This window comes from Scyliorhinus torazame, chromosome 7, assembly GCF_047496885.1.
Source record: "Scyliorhinus torazame isolate Kashiwa2021f chromosome 7, sScyTor2.1, whole genome shotgun sequence".
In the NCBI taxonomy this organism is placed as follows: Eukaryota; Metazoa; Chordata; class Chondrichthyes; order Carcharhiniformes; family Scyliorhinidae; genus Scyliorhinus; species Scyliorhinus torazame.
Window position 1 is genome coordinate 53,313,307 of NC_092713.1, and position 21,802 is coordinate 53,335,108.

The following is a 21,802-nucleotide window of genomic DNA, read 5'->3' on the forward strand; positions in this document are numbered from 1 at the left end:
GACACCACAGGAAAAGTGAGGATGAATTGCAGGGAGATATAGGTGAGGCCTACATTGAACCCCTTAATAATAATCCCTTATTGTCACAAGTACGCTTCATTAGTAACTTCATTTGAAGCCTACTTGTGACAATAAGCGATTTTCATTTCACTCATTTCATTCAATGTAGTTACTGTGAAAAGCCCCTAGTCGCCACATTCCGGCACCTGTTTTTGGGGAGGCCAGTACAGGAATTGAACCCGCGCTGCTGCCGTTGTTCTACATTACAAGCCAGCTATTTAGCCCACTGTGCTAAACCAGCCCCGACCTTACTGTCCAGCTAGCAAACACAGAACGTTCAGCAAAATTGGACATCATATTCACCCACCTAAAGGACGAACAATGAGAAGACCTGACAAGGCTGCTCACTGCATTTAAAAACATCTGTAGATTTAGCTCTACATTTTGTAGATAGGAGGAGAGCCCTCCGATTAAGGCAACATACCGGGCGAGATTCTCCGGTTCCCCAGCTGCATGTTTCTCAGCGCATAGCGTTCGCTGGCAGCAGGATTCTATACTCCTGCTGTTTGTCAATGGGATTTCCCATTGAAAGCACCCCACGCCACAGCAAAACCCACTGGAAGGGGTGCGCAGCCAGCAAGAAAAGTGAATCCCGATGACTAGAGAATTCGACCACCATCTTGGTTCACAAAATCTGCCCCAAGTTCAGGAGTAGGTTAACTCCATGCTGGAGCCCCAACTAATTGAGCCTAGCAGCAGTACCTGGAGCTCCCCAGTTGTGCTTGTGCCAAGCCACATGGTTCCAGAAGGCTCTTCATTCACTCACGAAAAGTTAAAGCAGTGACAAGGCCAATTCTTACCGGATACCCCGGCTGGAAGACTAAATAGGTAGGATAGGGTGGCATGGTGGCATAATGGTTAGCACTGCTGCTCACAACACCAGGGACCTGGATTCAATTTCAGCCTCGGGTGACTATCTGTGTGGAGTTTGCACTTTCTCCCCGTGTCTGCGTGGGTTTTCTCCGGGTTCACTGGTTTTCTCTAACAGTCCCAAGATGTGCAGGTTAGGTGGATTGGCCATGCAAAATTGCCCCTTAGTGTCCAAAAGGATAGGTGGAGATACTGGGTTCCAGGGATAAGGTGGAGGCGTGGCCTTAAATAGAGTTCTCTTTCCAAGGGCCAGTGCAGACCTCATGGGCCAAATGGCCCCTTCTGCACTGTACATTTTATCAATCTATTCCATAGGTAACACAACCTATATTACAAAGATAGATTTACTCAAGGGTTACTGGCAAGTTCCCTTGACTCCTTTGTGACCCCAGATGGGTTATACCAGTGTCGGGTCCAGCCATTCAGACTCAGAAATGCCCCAGCCACCTTTCTGTGGCTGCTGAGCCAGGTGGTGGCAGACTTGTCCAATTGTGTATATAGACAATATATAGCGACACCTGAGAAATTCACTTAGGACAACAGGAAACTATTTCCAGAGATTAGAGGCAGCTGACCCAGTGGTCAATCTTGCAAAGAGCGAGTTTGTTAAGGCTCAGGTGACCTACCTAGTCTATTATAAAGGACGTGATAATGAGACACCTGGAAAATACCAATAGAATTACACATAATCAACATGGATTTATGAAAGGGAAATCATGTTTGACAAACCTACTGGAGGTTTTTAAGGATGTAACTAGCAGAATAGATAAGAGAGAACCAATGAATGTAGTGTATTGGATTTTCAGAAAGCCTGCGATGAAATCCCACATAGAAGGTTTGTGTGCAAAATTAAAGCACATGGATTGGGGGTAATATATAGGCATGGATTGAGAATTAATTAGCAGACAGGAAGCAGCGAGTAAGAATAAATGAGTCATTTTCAGAGCGGCAGGCAGTAACTAGTGGGGGTCCCGCAGGGATCAGTGCTTGGGCCCCAGTTATTCACAATGATGATTTGGATGAGGGATCCAAATGTAATATTTCCATGTCTGCTCAAAACACAAAACTTGGTGGGAATGTGTGTAGTGCAGAGGATTTTGGAGGTTTCAAGGTGATTTAAACCAGTTGAGTGAGTGAGCAAATACAAGGCAGATGCAGTATAATGTGGATAAATGTGAAGTTATCCACTTTGGTAGGAAAAACAGAATGGCAGAGTATTAATTAAATAGTGACAGACTGGCAAATGTTGACGTCCAAAGGGTGTGCTTGTACACCAGTCACTGAAAGCAAGCATGCAGGTGCAACAAGCAAAAGGTATGTTGGTCTTCATTGCTAGAGGACTTGAGTACAGGAACAAGGATGTCTTACTGCAGCTGCCCAGGGTCTTGGTGAGACCACACCTGGAGTATTCTGTGCAGTTTTGGTCTCCTTACCTAAGAAAGGATATACGTGCCATGGAGGGAGTGCAGTGAATGTTCCCCAGACTGATTCTGGGGATGACAGGATTGTCACATGAGGAGAGATTGGGTCGTCTGGGCCTGTATTCACTGGAATTTAGAAGAATGAGAGGGGATCTCATTGAAACATATGCAATTCTGACAGGGCTGGACAGACTGGGTGCAGGGATGTTGCTTCCTCTGGCTGAGGGGTCTAAAACAAAGGGTCACAGTCTCAGGATATGGGGTAGGCCATTTAGGACTGAGGTGAGGAGATATTTCTTCACTCAGAGGATGGTGAACATGTGGAATTCTCTACCACAGAAGGCTGTAGAGGCCAAGTCACTGAATATATTTATTCCCGTACCAGCCTCTCCGAACAGGCGCCGGAGTGTGGCGACTAGGGGCTTTTTAGGGGCTGGTTTAGCACACTGGGCTAAATAGCTGGCTTTTAAAGCAGACCAGCAGCACGGTTCAATTCCCGTACCAGCCTCCCCGAACAGGCGCCAGAATGTGGCGACTAGGGGCTTTTCACAGTAACTTCGTTGAAGCCTACAATAAGCGATTTTCATTTCATTTCATTTTCAGGAGGAAATAAATAGATTTCTAGACTCTAAAGGTGCTAAGGGGTATGGGGAGAGCACAGGAGCATAGTGTTGAGATAGAGGAGCAGCCACGATCATATTGAATGGAGGAGCAGGCTTGAAGGACTGACTGACCTACTCCAGCTCCTTGTTCTATGTTTTGAACACACATGATGAGTCAAGGATAAGTACTCCCAATCCCACAACAAAACGGGAAATCATATGATTTTTACAGATGTGTGGATTCTACTGCAGGTTCGTCCCAAACTGGAGGACGTTGCTGCCCCATTGAAAGACCTACTACAAAAAAAGCAAAAGTAGTGAGGACCAAGAAATACCAGACAGCTTTCAAGAAGCTAAAAAGCATTTTATTTTATGTTTTAAACCTGTACTAGCAGCTCCAGACTTTAACAAAACATCAAAATAGCCATCAAAGCGAGTGATCTCAGAGTAGGGGCTGTCAGCTCCAGGAGGACGAATCAGGAATAGAGAGCGCAATCGGGTACTTCTGCAAAAAAAAACTGAACAAACATAGAAATGGTATGCCACAGTAAAAAAATAAACCCTACGGGTGCGATCTAACTAAAAAGAAAGAGTCCGTTCTGGGCATGCTTAGCGGGGTCGTTCCTGGCATTACCCCGCTATCTAACGGCACTCTTTTTTTTCGTGCCCCAGTGTGGAACACCTCCCCGAGGCTACACTCAGGTTAAATCATAGGGGAGCCTGTTCACTCCGTCTCACCTAGTCATAACAAACGTAAGAGCAGCTGTATGCTATTCAGGCCGTCTCGCCTGTTCTGCCATTCAGCGAGATCATGGCTGATCATCTACCACAATGCCATTTTCCCTCCCTTGATGTCATTAGAAATCTAGCAATCTCAGTCTTGTGCACACTCAATGACTGAGTATGGGCCTGATTATTTATTGAAGACAATTCTAAATGATTAAAAATGGTGCAATTCTTACCTGCCCAGTGATAAACTCAAACCACCCAATTCACTGGAAGTCATAATTATTTACTGTCCATGGTACAGATTTGGATGGTTGCAGGAAGCCCTCTGTTGGTGGGAAAGATTACAGGTCAGTGAAATTTAAAAGACTTACAGAAATTCCAAGTGTCAGAGCAGCGGGACATCAATGCTTATAGCCCCAGGAAAGCCAGTAAAGCTCTATGACCTATTGGCACCCTTTGCTCAGGCTAAAAAGGGAGACGATTAAGAGGTTATTGGAAAAAAAGGGAAAAGAAATGTGCAAGGCATGAATGTGCAAGCAGGTGACAGAGTAGCAGCCATGTTCATTCACCACTGATGTGGAAGCTGTGCTCCTCAATGTAGCTGCAAGAAAGTGCACCTGCCTGGCACCGTAACCATAGGTTATTACTACAGTATGTTTGCAAGGAGGTACATGCAGGCCTGAGGCTGCTGCTGGCTAGTGCTGTCACTGGCTATGCCAGTCATATTCTCTATGCTAAAATAAGCAAAATACTGCAGATGCTGGAGTCTGAAACAAGAAATCTCTCCTTACAGATTCTGCCAGACCTGCTGAGTTTTTACAACATCCTCTGATCTATAATCTCTCTGCTGTGTCCTTACAGCAGATGGCACAGTTCTGTATTTATCTCGCTGCTGACCGGTCCCTGAGGGGGAGAGATCCTCAGTCTGAAGGGGCCTTCCGATTGAGGCCCAGAACAAAGGTATGAACTTGGTCAGTTTACCACCCTCAAGTCATCGGGCACCTGCAGCCTAAACATCGAGGCTGGGCGGGAAAAGGGGCAAGGGCGAGCTTCCCATCCGAGGCCCTGTCAGCCCCACTGTAAAACTGCATCTGGGTTGTGGTGGACGGGATCCCAGCTATTTTATACTCCCCTCTTCCCCCACCCCACCTTAGAACCCGCGGAGGGCAGCGTAAAATTCTAGCCACAGTCTCGCATCATGTTCCTCTTTATATCGTGCAGTGCTGTTTCTCCAGATCCACACTAACCCTTGCTTTGTCCAAACTCCCTTCACCCTTTTACCACAACAAAAGATGCCAAAGAGCAAACCAGCCAGCACCAGAAATAATAAGAAACATTTCATACAGTTTGAGATAGAAAAGAAGATAAACAACATCCCTGTGAGTATTTAGCAGTTAACTGACTGAAAACACCAAATGGCAACAAGGTTAACCCTAATGGTAATTCTGCCTGATGCAGCCTTCTGGTAATTCTGAATGTCAGTTTTAAACCAGTATTAATTTACTGAGGGAGTTCAGAGGTGCCGACAGCAGAAAATTTCACCTTGGTTATTATTGGGTGTTTTCCATACAGCAAGCAAAATTTTTGTGATACTGCAACATATAATATTGTAGTGAGTCTTTATAGGGGCAGGGATTTGGCTCAATTCATTACCCGCCTCATTTTCCCTTCCAGGCAACATGACTCTGTGCAAAATTGCACCATATGAAAGGATCGTCTAAGTGCTGTATAGGGGAAAATATATTTAGCATAGACATCTTGTGCCACCCTATGGCACTCATGTGATACTACACTCACTATGGTGAGACAGTGGCAACATAATGGTATTGTCGCTGGACTAGTAATCCAGAGACCAGGGTAATGCTCTGGGGACTGGGTTTAAATCCCACCATGGCAGATGGCAAAATTTGAATTCAATAAAAATCTGGAATCCAAAGTCTAATGACGACCATGTCATAAATACCCATCTGGTTCACTAATGCCGTTTAGGGAATGGAATCTACCTGACTTTTCAGCAGGCTCTGCAGTTCTCCCTATCCCAAGAAAACGCGGAACGTGGCATCCAAGAGACACAAGGGATGGAGTTCAACTATTTGGGGGGTGGGGGGGGCACTCCTCACGTGGTATCCCCGCAGCACAGACTGAACACATCTGCGACTCTGACTTCTGGGGGAAGGGCCAGCCACCGAGATGTGCAACGTCCCTGGACTCGGCTGAAGGGGATTCCTACCCATGAGCTACATGTGGATGCCACTTTAGGCGTACCCCGCTTGCTGCAGGAAAGCCAGTGCTCAAGGGGCCCCAATCGAGGTAGGTGTCAGCCCCGGGGCTGGGACTTGCATCTGGATGACACATAAGAGGCAGAGGCTGAGATGCAATTGAACTGTTTGGCAATACCCCATGTGGCCCCGATTCACTTTCCAATACAAGTGAATGGCCATATGCTCCAAATGGCATTGGTCACGGGAGCAGTCATAGAATCATAGTATTTACAGTGCAGAAGGAGGCCATTTGGCTCATCGAGTCTGCACTGTTCCTTGGAAAGAGCACCCTACTTAAGCCCACGCCGCCACCCTATCCCCGTAACCAGTAACCCCACCTAACCTTTTTGGGTACTAAGGGCAATTTATCATGGCTAATCCACCTAACCTACACATCTTTGGACTGTGGGAGGAAACCGGAGCACCCGGAGGAAACCCACGCACACATGGGGAGAATGTGCAGACTCTGCACAGACAGTGTCCCAAGCCGGGAATCGAACCTGGGACCCTGGAGCTGTGAAGCAACTGTGCTAACCACTGTTCCCGTGCTGCACTACAGTCATTTCTGCAGTAGCGCAGAGCACTTTTAATCTTATCAAACAAGAGTGCATACTTTGTCTTTGGCTGACATGGCGGGTCGTTTGGCCACTTATACAGGAGAATGACTGAATATCGTAGGGTCCACCTTCACTCCAGTGGTTTATCAGCGCCCGTCAGGGTGCCGTCCCCTCACCGTTGTGCAAGTTGTGCCTGTTGGGCCGCGATTGGCTACACCAGTTGAATTGGCAACATATCCTCCAGGTGTGGTCCAGCGGTTTGTGTACTCAACTGAGCAGATTCCCGGAGGTTTTCCAGCTTGGTTTGGGTGACGAATGTGATATAAAATAGTTACTTTAGAGTTACTAGTTAATGTAATGTAGAAATAAGCCACTTTGATTTTTGCAGTTAGGGACAAAGGAATTTGAGACCGCATGGAAAAAGCAGGAAGAGGTGTGTCTATGAGGGTGATGCTTCATTGATAGGGGCCAGAGAAAGGGATTGGAAGTGAGCCAATCAGAATAGATCGAACAGGTCAGGAGGGACATAGGCTGACCTATGTCCGTCGAGTATGTGAAACTTGATACCATTTGAACTGATTTTGCAGAGATCCCTTTGTCTGTTAGTTCAGTCGTTTTCTGGAATGAAAGAGTCTGGATGTCTCTTACATTTCTGTAAGGTGATTAAGCTTGCAAGCTAAATAAATAACTTCTGTTTACGTGCGAATCCGTCTCAACTTTTATTGAGGCCAGACTGACAGAGAAAGAAATTTGGAGATCAACATTTGGTGCCGAAAACCGGGATTTCTCTGGGCGATCCTGTTCCAACTGCGAAATCAGAATTAGACTGATTATGAACAGGAGGACGGGAACAAAGGGCCCTCAATGTAGAAATGGAAAACGACCAGCATTGATTGTTCCCCTCTTCTTATCGTCTGATTAGTCTGGTCACTCGCGGTTGGCACAGAAAGACCGCCTCGACGAAATCACAGGTCAGTCTGGGGATTAGCACTTTAATTGATGGGATTTCATATTGTTGTTTCGGCTTGGGTTAGGGTTTTGGGCTGATGTGACTTTAAATAATAAAGGTTCAGTCTATTATCGGGGTTCAGAGGCTGATGTGACTTTAAATAATAAAGGTTCAGTCTATTATCGGGGTTCAGAGGCTGATGTGACTTTAAATAATAAAGGTTCAGTCTATTATCGGGGTTCAGAGGCTGATGTGACTTAAATAATAAAGGTTCAGTCTATTATTAGGGTTCAGAGGCTGATGGGACTTTAAATAATAAAGGTTCAGTCTATTATATGGGTTCAGGGGCTGATGGGACGTCAATAGATGGGGGTTCAGTCCAGTATAACTGTTTTTAAATCTGAAGATGGTTCAACTCTATGTGTGAGTGTTTTAAATATATAGTTGATTAAGCTAAAATTGTCTCCTTGGACTGTAAAGTTCCGAGGTCTAGTTGAGATTGTGAGGTTGAAGCAGAAGTCTCTCAAAGGGTTAACAGCAGCAGGCGGAGTTGAAAACAGACAGTGCTTCTCACTCAGGCCTTGAGATAACAGTCTGCAGTGTAATCGGATACCTTTCCTTTGAGTCAGTGAACACCAGCAAAGTTACGTTTTGAATTAATTAAAGGAAACCAGTGGGTTTCTCCACCTCTTTGATAAAAGTTATTATTTTCGAAAGCAATTGATTGAAATTGCCAGAATCTTAAATTTTACTTACTTGAAATAAGGTTTATCTCATTTTATCTGGAGATTAATAGAAACTTAAAGAAGATCATGGACACCATTTTAAAAAGTGTCAATCTGAAGATGATAATTGATTTTGCTAATACTTATGATAGTTGATTTTGCTAATACTTATGTGTATGTAACAGAAAAAAAAAAACTTGTTAAAAGAAAAAATTGTTAAGATAAAGAAATAATTAAGTTGTAAATGTTATACAAGTTTGTGTTAAGCAAATTGTAAATTTAGTTCTGAGTTGAGATCAGAGCTAAGCTTGCAAGTTGCAGTAATTCAATTTGAATTTTCAAACATTTTTAAGTTTTAAAAAAAAAGAGAGCAAATAGAGAAAAGAAGGACACAGATCTTGAATGCGTTGAATAGCACATTTCAAAGGCCCATAAATCTTTCTGTTATCTTAGACCTAAAACCTGGGAAGATTGGTGAGCCATAGGAATGTCTGGGGCGTTTTAATGAAATCTACCGGGGGCAGTCAGGCGATTTGCTGTATCAAAATGGTCAGAATTCCCCTCAATACTGTGCTATGTTAATGCATTGCCTACCACCTTCTGTGGTTACTGCTGTGAAATGTAATGACATGAATTGGACAGAGAACGACCCTTCCCAGATGGCAAGGGCAGTCAGATTTTACTGGAAGGAGGGTGTAGGCCAAGAAGGAGGCTCAGTTACAAAGGTTAAGACTGAGTATGTAATGAAAAAGGATGATCTGCGATCCCAACAAGCGGCAGAAATGGTAGTTTACCAGCAGGAGCTCCAATATAGTGACTTTGGGTGGGTGGATCAGCGAAGAGGAGGATGAGACAACAGTGCTATATTTCTATCACCCCCCAGTGGTGGACGTTAGACATTGAACAGCCACTATCACTGCATCACGTTACCCTGGCCTATGACAGAACTGGACGAAACAGGGAGTTGGAGGACAAATACTGGCCATTACTTGAGACCGAATGGCCAGTCAAGGTTACAGCCACAGTCACGGGAAAAGAAGGTACAGCCGATTTTGTTACAATATCACCACATTTATGGCCACAGTCAGCTTCGGTAAGCCCTCATATTACACGTCAGGTCCATGACCAGTACCATGCCAGGGATATGGGGCGAATGGTCAGCATCTTACCGCAGCTCGTCAGAATAGGTATGAGATATACCTTTTGAACAATCCACGTCTGACATTTAAATACTGTACCACTATCAATCCAGCCTGTTTTCTTAGTGGTCCCCCTGTCCATGAAGACGCACCTGGCCACGACTGTTTAGCCTTGATTCAGGAAACTACCACAATAAGGGGCGATTTGAGTGACATTTCGTCAGAACAACCTGACATGATTATGTGTGGTCAAATATCCCACCGGGGTTTAGTTAATGACCTACTGCAGGCCCTCCTTCTGCCAGCGCAGATTTCCGTTATTAAATGTGCTGCCCACACGAATGGTACAACCCCAGTTGACGTTGGTAATGAACGAGCAGATTGTGCAGCGCGCACAGCCGCACAAATTCAGCACGTGATGGTGCCTAAAATGTTAAGTCAGACTAAACGATCTACTATGAATGTGTCTGCTTCTGACAAGCCAATGCCAACCATCCAAGACGTCATAAGGTTACAGGAGGACGCTCCTGAGAGTGATAAACAAATGTGGAAACGGTTAGGTTGTACATATGATTCTGTTTCCTCTTTATGGACCACGCCTGCACATCAGACTTGTATGTCTGATGTACTGGCTTTATGGGTCATCGAATGTGTACACTTTGCAACTCATTGTGGGGCTCGGGGGACTAGTGATTTGTTGCTGGACACTTGGTGGCACCCTAAAATGCAGGGGTTGGCCCAAAGTATCAGTAATCGGTGTTTGATTTGTCAGCAATATAACACCGGAAAAGGTATCCCTTGTGGGAAGGGGCAAACCCCGTTGCCCAGTGGTCCCTTTGAGACGCTCCAAATGGATTACATTGAGTTGGAAAGGTGTCAATGTTATAAATATGTTTTGGTCATTGTGGATGTGTTCAGCAGATGGGTTGAGGCGTATCCGACTATCTATAGTAAAGCTGCTACTGTGGTTAAAGTCTTGATGAGGGAAATCATTCCCCGGTACGGTATACCAGCTCAGTTAAGTTCTGATAATGGGCCTCATTTTATTGGACAAATTAACAAGGAGTTTTGCTCCCAGTTGGGCATACGCCAGCAGTTACACTGTGCTTACAGACCACAGGCAGCCGGGGTGGTTGAAAGACACAATCAGACCCTCAAAACTAAATTGACTAAATTAAGAGCAGACACGGGACTGACATGGCTTAAGTTGCTCCCCGTTGCCCTCTTCCAGCTGCGGGTTACACCTGCGGGACCGGCCTGGCTCTCTCCCGCCGAGATTCTCTATGGCAGGCCTCTTAGAACTCCCTGGAGCCTGCAGGTTCCCAGACGGGTTCAGTTTCATCAGATGACTGAGGAAATGACCACCTATGTTCTAGCCCTTACGCAAGTGCTCAAGGAACTCCATGGCCAAGTCCGCGCGGCTCACGAGCCATTGCCCAGTACCTAGCTCACTTTCAGTCCAGCCCGGTAGTTATGTAATGGTCAAAAATTGGACTAGGAAGGGGTCGGAGCCGCGATGGGACGGGCCCTTCCAAGTTCTCCTTACCACCCCCACAGCAGTTAAAGTGGAGGGGCGAAGTGCTTGGGTCCACCTACATCACTGTAAATTGAGCCCATCTCCACTACTGTAAAAGGTCGGATACTAACCTGCCTCCCTTCTCCAGTGCTATTTTACAGGTGTGGAGCATGATGGAGTGGCTACGCATCGTCTGTCTGATATTTGGCCTCACTTCGCTTGGCGTGTTATTGGCGATGGACATGGAAAAGGGGAATATTATGTATCTGTGTAGCCCCAACCAATCTACAAGGATACATCACCTATGCACAGGTGATGTTCTTCACTGCCCCCATATACGAGGACATGGTATCGACTCATGGAAGGTCATCAAAGTTAAGGAGAATGCGGGAGTCATGAAGCAGCTGCACCGGCCCCGGCGATGGGAAGGGAACATTATATGGACATTGCCTTGTTTTTGGAATACATGTAAATTTGATTTTGGATGTGTTAAAAGTGGTACAATAAAGGTAACATCAGGCTGTCAGAAGAGTGTAGGAAGAGACCATGAGAAAGAGAAAGGGACTAGAGAGAGGACGGGGCGTGTGAGAAGGGAAGTACAGCTAGAACGTAAGTTACCGGGAGATGCACTTAAGTTAATTAAAGGCCAAACTGAGGAAAACCCGGGTAGTATGAATCTCTTCTACCAGATTTACCACCGTCTGTATGGCCAGGGACGGGTTGTCTGCTACCCAAACCCCGCAGCGGTGTCTAGGTTATTTTCTGTTTCACCGCTTTGGGGCACTCCCCAAACGGTGGTTCATTGTCAGCGTTCCGAGCCATTGCCCGAGCAAGTCACTCTTCCTTACGATCCGGATTCAGCACCACCGGCTATTTGCCTTCCCCTCCCTCGGGATAATTCCCATTCACAGTACGATAGGCTGCGACGGTGGAGGGCGTACATACCTAGCCACTTCACTCCCAATAGGGATTCCCGGTCGTACGAGAATTGCTTCAGCAGTGAAGGATATGGCTGTTTGCTGGTAGAGGTGGACACAAATATAACATGTCTGTTTCCCACCTGTACGGACAGGAGGTGCCATATCACCCAGGCGTCTGGCCAATGCGTTTGTTATAGCACCACTTGCGTTCCATTGAACGCTGGCCTCCAGATCCTTTGTGGCTGGGCGAATGTCTCTCATATCACTGTTGGGAATAGGGCTTTCTGCATTGCTGGGCGGCCCGAATGGGCATTTCAAAATTGGATAAACTGGGCTACTGGGAGGTCCTTACGCAACCGGTATGCTCTTGACTATCTTCTGGCCCGTGAGGGTGGGGTATGCGCCATAGTACAGGGCAAGTGTATTATGGGGATTCAGGACTTGACTGCTAACATTACTAAATTTATGGATCGCATACGGGATCACTTGGACGGGATGCAGGATCCTGACTCTTGGGGTAACTGGGGATTTGGAGGATGGAAGGACTGGTTGATAAATATGGCCATGTATCTAGTGGTAGCTATCGGCTGCATCTTTGTGGGCCTGGCCATCCTTAAATGTGTGATGGGTAGAATGCTGGGTGCACTGGATCAGATCACCGCCCCAATCACCGAGAAAAAAATTTAACTGTTAAAATCCATGAGGGTGAAGCAGATGAAGGGGGGCTAAGACAGGAATTGGAAATGCAGCGACGAATCTTTTTAGATGAGGAACCGTAGCTATAGATTGGATAGTTCGGTTATCATGGAATGATAAAAGGAGGGAATGACGAATGTGATATAAAATAGTTACTTTAGAGTTACTAGTTAATGTAATGTAGAAATAAGCCACTTTGATTTTTGCAGTTAGGGACAAAGGAATTTGAGACCGCATGGAAAAAGCAGGAAGAGGTGTGTCTATGAGGGTGATGCTTCATTGATAGGGGCCAGAGAAAGGGATTGGAAGTGAGCCAATCAGAATAGATCGAACAGGTCAGGAGGGACATAGGCTGACCTATGTCCGTCGAGTATGTGAAACTTGATACCATTTGAACTGATTTTGCAGAGATCCCTTTGTCTGTTAGTTCAGTCGTTTTCTGGAATGAAAGAGGCTGGATGTCTCTTACATTTCTGTAAGGTGATTAAGCTTGCAAGCTAAATAAATAACTTCTGTTTACGTGCGAATCCGTCTCAACTTTTATTGAGGCCAGACTGACAGAGAAAGAAATTTGGAGATCAACATGGGTACCATTACAGAGGCAGCATGGTAGCATAGTGGTTAGCACTGTTGCTTCACAGCTCCAGGATCCCAGGTTCGATTCCCGGCTTGGGTCACTGTCTCTGCAGAGTCTGCATATTCTCCATGCCTGTGTGGGTTTCCTCCGGTTTCCTCCCACAAGTCCCGAAAGACGTGCTGTTAGGTAATTTGGACATTTTGAATTCTCCCTCCGTGTACCTGAACAGGCGCCAGAATGTGGCGACTAGGGGCTTTTCATAGTCACTTCATCGCAGTGTTAATGGAAGCCTACTTGTGACAATGAATATTATTATTATTATTATTTAGCCGTGGCTAAAATCCAGGTGGCCCCCGGAAGCCCTGCCCCGATATTTTTATTCCTGTCCAGTTCCCTATGCTATAGTGGAGAAGGTTAAGACCGAACTTCGGCATTTGGTGTGTCAGTTGGTGGAGCGGGTTGAGCAACATAGCCAACCGGGAATGAATTTCCCGTAATAGTTCACCAGGCCGAAGAAAGAGCGGAGTTCCTTTGAGTCACGAGGGTTATGGGCCTTCTCCCATGAAGGTGAAACATAGATCCCAGGCGAAGATGAAAATGCTGGCTCACAGTCATATTTGGTGGCCCGGATTAGGTTCTGAAAGTGAGAAGGTGGCCCACAACTGCGTTCCGTGCCAGGAGCACCAAAAGGCCCCGCCGGCAGCCCTGATATACCCCTGGGAGTGGCCTGGGAAACCATGGTTGTGAGTCCACATAGACTTTGACGGTCCGTTCCAGGAGTCTACGTTCCTCATATTAGTGGAAGCCCACACTAAATGGCTAGAGATACACTGGGTTCCCACTACAACCATATGAGCTGAAGTGATCCCAAGCGAGAGGAGATAACGTGTGACATGGCAAACGCTCGCATCTTCACCAAACTTTGATGCTTCCCAAGGCTTCTGGCAGATGCAGCTCGAGGATTCCAGCCGACTGCTGTGTACGTTCAACACGCTGTTTGGACGATACTGCTATAACCGCATGCCTTTCGGGATCATCTCCACATCCAAAGTCTTTCACAGAGTCATGGAGCAGTTGATGGAGGGCATTGAAGGTGTTAGAGTATATGTCGATGACATTATCATATGGTCAATGACAGAAGACCACATTCTTCGACGACGACAAGTCTTCAAAAGAATTCACCAATTTGGGTTGAAACTCAACCAATCCAAGTGCACCTTCGCACGCTCATCTCTGACCTTCCTGGGTGACACTATATCAGCGCAAGGGTTGAAACTGACTAATGAATAGTTCTCGGCAATCCAGAAAATGCAGCAGTCAAGAGACAAGAAAGCTGTGCTCAGATTTCTTGGATTCATTAACTTCCTAGGCAAGGGGCATGGGAACCTGGATTGTAGTTTTAGGGTACGGGAGAATGAGAGTATAGAGGTCAGGAGCACAGATTTGACGTCGCAGGAGGGGGCCAGTGTGCAGGTAGGTGGTCTACTTCAATGCCAGGAGTATACGAAATAAGGTAGGGCAACTGGCAGCATGGGTTGGTACCTGGGACTTCGATGTTGTGGCCATTTCGGAGACATGGATAGAGCAGGGACAGGAATGGATGTTGCAGGTTCCGGGGTTTAGGTGTTTTAGTAAGCTCAGAGAAGGAGGCAAAAGAGGGGGGGGGGGGGGGTGGCGCTGCTAGTCAAGAGCAGTATTACGGTGGCGGAGAGGATGCTAGATGGGGACTCATCTTCCAACGTAGTATGGGCTGAGGTTAGAAACAGGAAAGGAGAGGTCACCCTGTTGGGAGTTTTCTATAGGCCTCCAAATAGTTCTAGGGATGTAGAGGAAAGGATGGCGAGGATGATCCTGGATAAGAGCGAAAGTAACAGGGTAGTTATTATGGGAGACTTTAACTTTCCAAATATTGACTGGAAAAGATGTAGTTCGAGTACATTAGATGGGTTGTTTTTTGTACAGTGTGTGCAGGAAGGTTTCCTGACACAATATGTTGACAGGCCAACAAGAGGCGAGGCCACGTTGGATTTGGTTTTGGGTAATGAACCTGGCCAGGTGTTGGATTTGGAGGTAGGAGAGCACTTTGGGGACAGTGACCACAATTCGGTGACGTTTTACGCTAGTGATGGAAAGGGATAAGTATACACCGCAGGGCAAGAGTTCTAGCTGGGGGAAGGGCAACTATGATGCCATTAGACGTGACTTGGGGGGGGATAGGTTGGAGAAGTAGACGGCAAGTGTTGGGCACACTGGATAAGTGGAGCTTGTTCAAGGATCAGCTACTGCGTGTTCTTGATAAGTATGTACCGGTCAGGCAGGGAGGAAGGCTTAGAGCGAGGGAACCGTGGTTTACCAAAGAAGTGGAATCTCTTGTTAAGAGGAAGAAGGAAGCCTATGTGAAGATGAGGTGTGAAGTTTCAGTTGGGGCGATGGATAGTTACAAGGTAGCGAGGAAGGATCTAAAGAGAGAGCTAAGACGAGCAAGGAGGGGACATGAGAAGTATTTGGCAGGTAGGATCAAGGAAAACCCAAAAGCTTTCTATAGGTACGTCAGGAATAAGCGAATGACTAGGGTAAGAGTAGAACCAGTCAAGGACAGGGATGGGAAGTTGTGTGTGGAGTCTGAAGAGATAGGCGAGATACTAAATGAATATTTTTTGTCAGTATTCACTCAGGAAAAAGATAATGTTGTGGAGGAGAATGCTGAGACCCAGGCTATTAGAATAGATGGCATTGAGGTACGTAGGGAAGAGGTGTTGGCAATTCTGGACAGGCTGAAAATAGATAAGTCCCCGGGTCCTGATGGGATTTATCCTAGGATTCTCTGGGAAGCCAGGGAAGAGATTGCTGGACCTTTGGCTTTGATTTTTATGTCATCATTGGCTACAGGAATAGTGCCAGAGGACTGGAGGATAGCAAATGTGGTCCCTTTGTTCAAAAAGGGGAGCAGAGACAACCCCGGCAACTATAGACCGGTGAGCCTCACGTCTGTAGTGGGTAAAGTCTTGGAGGGGATTATAAGAGACAAGATTTATAATCATCTAGATAGGAATAATATGATCAGGGATAGTCAGCATGGCTTTGTAAAGGGTAGGTCATGCCTCACAAACCTTATCGAGTTCTTTGAGAAGGTGACTGAACAGGTAGACGACGGTAGAGCAGTTGATGTGGTGTATATGGATTTCAGTAAAGCATTTGATAAGGTTCCCCACGGTAGGCTATTGCAGAAAATACGGAGGCTGGGGATTGAGGGTGATTTAGAGATATGTATCAGAAATTGGCTAGCTGAAAGAAGACAGAGGGTGGTGATTGATGGGAAATGTTCAGAATGGAGTTCAGTTACAAGTGGCGTACCACAAGGATCTGTTCTGGGGCCGTTGCTGTTGGTCATTTTTATCAATGACCTAGAGGAAGGCGCAGAAGGGTGGGTGAGTAAATTTGCAGACGACACTAAAGTCGGTGGTGTTGTCGACAGTGAGGAAGGATGTAGCAGAGGGACATAGATAAGCTGCAGAGCTGGGCTGAGAGGTAGCAAATGGAGTTTAATGGAGAGAAGTGTGAGGTGATTCACTTTGGAAGGAATAACAGGAATGCGGAATATTTGGCTAATGGAAAAGTTCTTGGAAGTGTGGATGAGCAGAGGGATCTAGGTGTCATGTACATAGATCCCTGAAAGTTGCCACCCAGGTTGATAGGGTTGTGAAGAAGGCCTATGGAGTGTTGGCCTTTATTGGTAGAGGGATTGAGTTCCGGAGTCAGGAGGTCATGTTGCAGCTGTACAAAACCCTGGTACGGCCGCATTTGGAGTATTGCGTACAGTTCTGGTCACCGCATTATAGGAAGGACGTGGAGGCTTTGGAGCGGGTGCAGAGGAGATTTACCAGGATGTTGCCTGGTATGGAGGGAAAATCTTATGAGGAAAGGCTGATGGACTTGAGGTTGTTTTCGTTGGAGAGAAGAAGGTTAAGAGGAGACTTAATAGAGGCATACAAAATGATCAGGGGGTTGGATAGGGTGGACAGTGAGAGTCTTCTCCCGCGGATGGAAATGGCTGGCACGAGGGGACATAGCTTTAAACTGAGGGGTAATAGATATAGGACAGAGGTCAGAGGTAGGTTCTTTACGCAAAGAGTGGTGAGGCCGTGGAATGCCCTACCGGCAACAGTAGTGAACTCGCCAACATTGAGGGCATTTAAAAGTTCATTGGATAAGCATATGGATGATAATGGCGTAGTGTAGGTTAGATGGCTTTTGTTTCGGTGCAACATCATGGGCCGAAGGGCCTGTACTGCGCTGTATCGTTCTATGTTCTATGTTCTAAGTTTATACCGAACTGGAGGACAACAATGTCGGAGGACAGGGGACAACATAGAGCACTCCGTCCGCCAGCGAGGGAATAAAAATAAAAACACGCAGTACGGCGAAACTCATGGTGTGCCCGGGGATCCAGTCGGTTAGCACTGCTGAGCGGTGAACGTCAGCCAGGCGGACACCGAGCACCACTCATGTTTTCACCAAGTCAAGAAGATCACAGCGCGCCCACCAAGGATCCCGTGAAGAAAGGAAAGGTGGAAAAGGGAATTCTTTCAGATCTTCAATATTGCATGTGACATGTTTATTAGCGCCCTCTTCTGTCTGCACTCACAATTCAATAGAGAAAGCATTCTTTCATTTGTATCATCCGTCTTTTCAACATTTAGCTCATATCTGCCACCCGCACTATTAATCAAATTAAAACTATCTTAAAATTCCACATCTTTTCCTGTAACTTAAGAGATCTGAATTCTGGAACCTTTTTGGTTTTGAGTCGTCTTCAACTAATCTATGTACTTCTGACGGTGGGGAACTCAAAATTACACACACTATTGCAGAAAGCAACCTCACCAGTGTACAGGATCATGCTATGGAACATAGGATCAGGAGTAGGCCATTTAACTCCTTGGGCCTGTCCTGACATTCAGAGATCGTGGCTGATCTGTGACCTAACTCCATATACCTGCCTTTGGTCCATATCCCTTACATTTTTTGTTAAACAAAAATATTATCTATCTGATTTAAAATTAACAACTGATCTCACTTCAATTGGTGTTTGTGGGAGGAAGTTCCAAACCTCTACCACCCTTTGAGTGAAGAAGTGCTTCCTAACATCTCTATTGAATGGTCTAGCCCTAATTTTTAGACTATGCCCCTTAGTTTTAGAATCTCCAACCAATGGAAGTAGTTATTTTTTCTACACTGTCTTTCCTTGTTAATATCATGAATACTTTGATCAGATTACCCCATAACCGTCTAAATCCTAGCAAATTTATTGAGTAATCTTTCCTCATAACTCAATCCCTGTAATTCCGGTATCATTTTTGTAAACCTGCATTGCACTCCCTTCAAGGCCAAAATATCCTTCCTAAGATGTGGTGCCCAGAACTGACCACAGTACTCGCAAGTGGGGTCTAACCAGGGTTTTGTATAGCTGCAGCATAACCCCAGTGTCTTTATATTCCAAACCGTAAGATATGAAGGCTAGCATTCCATGAGCCTTTTTGATTATTTTCTGCATTTTAAAGACCTATGCACCTGAACCCCCTCTTTGCCATCCACTGTACCTAATCTCTCCATTTAGAAAGTACTCGGCTCTGTCCTTTTTTGGTCCAAAAAGGATAACCTCAAACTTGCTTGCATTGAATTCCATCTGCCACAATTTTGCCCATTCACCTAGTCTGTCAATATCTCCTTGCAATATTATGCGGTCATCTAGGCTGTCGACAACGCCACCTAACTTTGTATCATCCGCAAATTTGGATATGTGACTTTCATGTTTTGGATTGTAGTTAAATGCTCCTGAGATGTATCTTAATATTTGGTGTGCTTTATTTTTAACAATTTCAGAGAGCAATTAATTATATTTAAATTATTTTCCCTTTGTTCATTGTTTCTATTGTTTATTTATTTTATGCATGAGAATAAGTGTAACCCATATTAAAGGAGCTATCACTTTTCAATGTCGCCAACAAAAAAAAAAGTTTATACCAAACTTATCGACAAGGACGTCAGCATTACGGAACGTGATAAGGAAGGACACAGAGTTTGACTGGACTCCACACCACCAAAAAGAATGGGTGGATCTAAAGCACCAATTGATGACAGCTCCAACTCTGACGTTCTTCGACCCAACGAAACCCACAAAGATCTCCACCGATGCCAGTCAAGATGGAATTGGTACGGTACCCCTCCACAGGATGACCAATCAAGGCTGGGTCCCAGTTGCATACTCGTCTCGAACGATGACTGCCACAGAGTGCAGATATGCACAGATAGAGAAGAAGTGCCTGGGGCTGATCACAGGTATAACAAAATTTCATCACTATGTGTACGGCCTTCCCACGTTCCTCGTTCAGACTGATCACAGACCGCTGGTCAACATAATTGAAAAACATCTCAATGATATGACGCCTCGCCTACAACGCATGATGATGAAGCTGAGGAGGTATGACTTCACACTGGTCTACACTCCTGGAAAAGACCTCATCATAGCCGACACACTGTCCCAACCCATTGACACTGACAGCTCACCTCCTGCGTCCATTGACGATGTAGAAGCTCAAGTACAATTGTGCAGAGAGACTCTCCCGGCATCTGACGTGAAGCTGCAGCAAATTCATCTGGCGACACAAAAAGATGCGACCTTGCTCCAGGTCATGCATAACCTTCAGCATGGCTGGCCAAAAGGACTGTGGCCACAGTTCCAAAACATCAAAACTGAACTCTCAGTAGTGGATGGATTAATATTGAGAAATGACAGAATCGTCATTCCACTAACTCTCAGGTCAGATATGCTACGCAGGATTCACGAGGGACATCTCAGAATCAGAAAATGCAAAGGAAGAGCAAGGCAATCCATGTACTGGCCTGGGATCACTGAGGACATTAAAAACATGATACTTACATGTGACACATGTCAAAAACATCAACCGGCACAATGCAAGGAGCCACTCCAGCAGCATGAGATGACTACGTCACCGTGGACCAAAATTGGCATAGATTTGTTTCATCCCATTAGACAAAACTATGTTCTTATCATTGACTATTACTCCAACTTTCCGGAAGTAATGAAACTCCCGGATCTCACTTCTGCATCAGTTATCAAAGCCTGCAAGGAAACATTCTTGAGGCATGGTATTCCACAAACAGTCATGTCCGATAACAGTCCTTGCTTTGCGAGCTGGGAGTGGACGGAATTCTCCAATAAATACAACTTTAACCATGTGACAATGGCAAAGTAGAGAAAGGTGTACACATTATCAAACAACTCATAAACAAGGCCACTGACTCGAATTCCGACATACACTTGGCTCTATTATCATACAGATCATCACCGTTAAGCTCAGTACTATCACCAGCTCAAATGCTCTTCAATCGAGATGTGAGGCCAACACTACCAGTGTTACACTTCAGCAATCCGGATCACACTCAAGTGCTTGACAAGCTACAACACCAACGTCACAAACAAAAGCAGCACTATGATCAGAATGCAAAACCGCTGCAACCATTAGCAGTCAATGACATGGTTTGACTGTGACACCCAGGTGGAGGATGGTCCAACACGACAACAGTGATACGACAAGCAGCGCCACAATCATACATTGCAAAGTCCGACGAGGTGTACTGTTCAGACGCAATCAACGAGACCTGCTAAATGTTCCACTTCCTGAACCTGTCTTTCCGACGTTAAACCTACATGACTCACTCACTCGAAAACATCTGACACCATCAGCCGGTGAACAGGCGGACATTAAAACCTCAGTGTCTCCATGCCCACTCAGGAGATCAACTCGAACCAGACGTAAACCCAACCTGAACCTGTGAACTTCGGACTGATGAACTCATTGATTTCTGTAATACATTTGCACACACCAACTATGTTTGTTCCATTTTATTAATAACACTGAAACTATGTAACAAAAAAAAAAGGGGTAGTGTAGTGATCTTCATATGGGTATGTACATAAGGGGTTAATTGGAAATCGGAAGATCATTAGAGGGCAGCACTGGTGGGTATAAAAGCCAGACGCAAGCAGCTCTCTCCCTCTCTTGGTGATTAGACTATGACGAGACAGTAGCATTGATCTAGCTCAGGGCGAATAGTGTGGTCAGACACAGCTACTGTATATAAACTTTGTAACCTTTCTACTGGTATTGATCTTAAAGTAAGAACTCACGCAGTTGTTAATTCTGTTACTCAATAAACCTTTCAATACCTCTGGACAACTTTGAGCCTTCTTCTTCACGGTACAGAAAGCCTCTTCAGCAACTGGATTGAGTAACGCATGTTACATACAGCAGTGCTACCAAAAACACTACAGTAAGGTAACAAAAGATGAGCCACCAGAGTCAGACTGTGGAATAGCTTCAGCACGCAAGGTTTGCCCGAAGTCCTGGTATCCGACAACAGAACAGCATTCACCAGCCAGGAGGTTGCGTCGTTCATGACTGCAAACAGCATCCAGCATGTACGTACTGCCCCATACCACCAGCCTCAAACGGGTTGGCCGAACAAGTGGTCCAAACCTTTAAGCGGGTCATGAAAAAGATGCCTGCAGGATCCTGGGAGATACGGTTGGTGCATTTCCTTTTCAGTTACCACACAATGCCGCATGCCACGACCGGCATCGCGCCAGCGGAATTGGTCATGGGGCAACAACCTAGGGCTCGCCTCAGTCTCATCCTCCCAGTCATTGGGGCGTGGGTCCATCAATGCCTTGACCACTCCAGAAGGAACTCACGCCG

At 45.7% G+C, this 21,802-nt stretch overlaps 1 long non-coding RNA gene across 1 annotated transcript in view; it reads right to left on the reverse strand.

Moving 5' to 3' along the window:
* Nucleotides 1-21,802, reverse strand: part of LOC140426218 (uncharacterized) — a 209,642-nt gene that overhangs the window by 22,834 nt on the left and 165,006 nt on the right. Inside the window, exon 5 of the long non-coding RNA XR_011948155.1 lies at nt 3,916-4,007. This is a non-coding gene — a long non-coding RNA (uncharacterized lncRNA). The remainder of the gene's footprint in view (nt 1-3,915; nt 4,008-21,802) is intronic.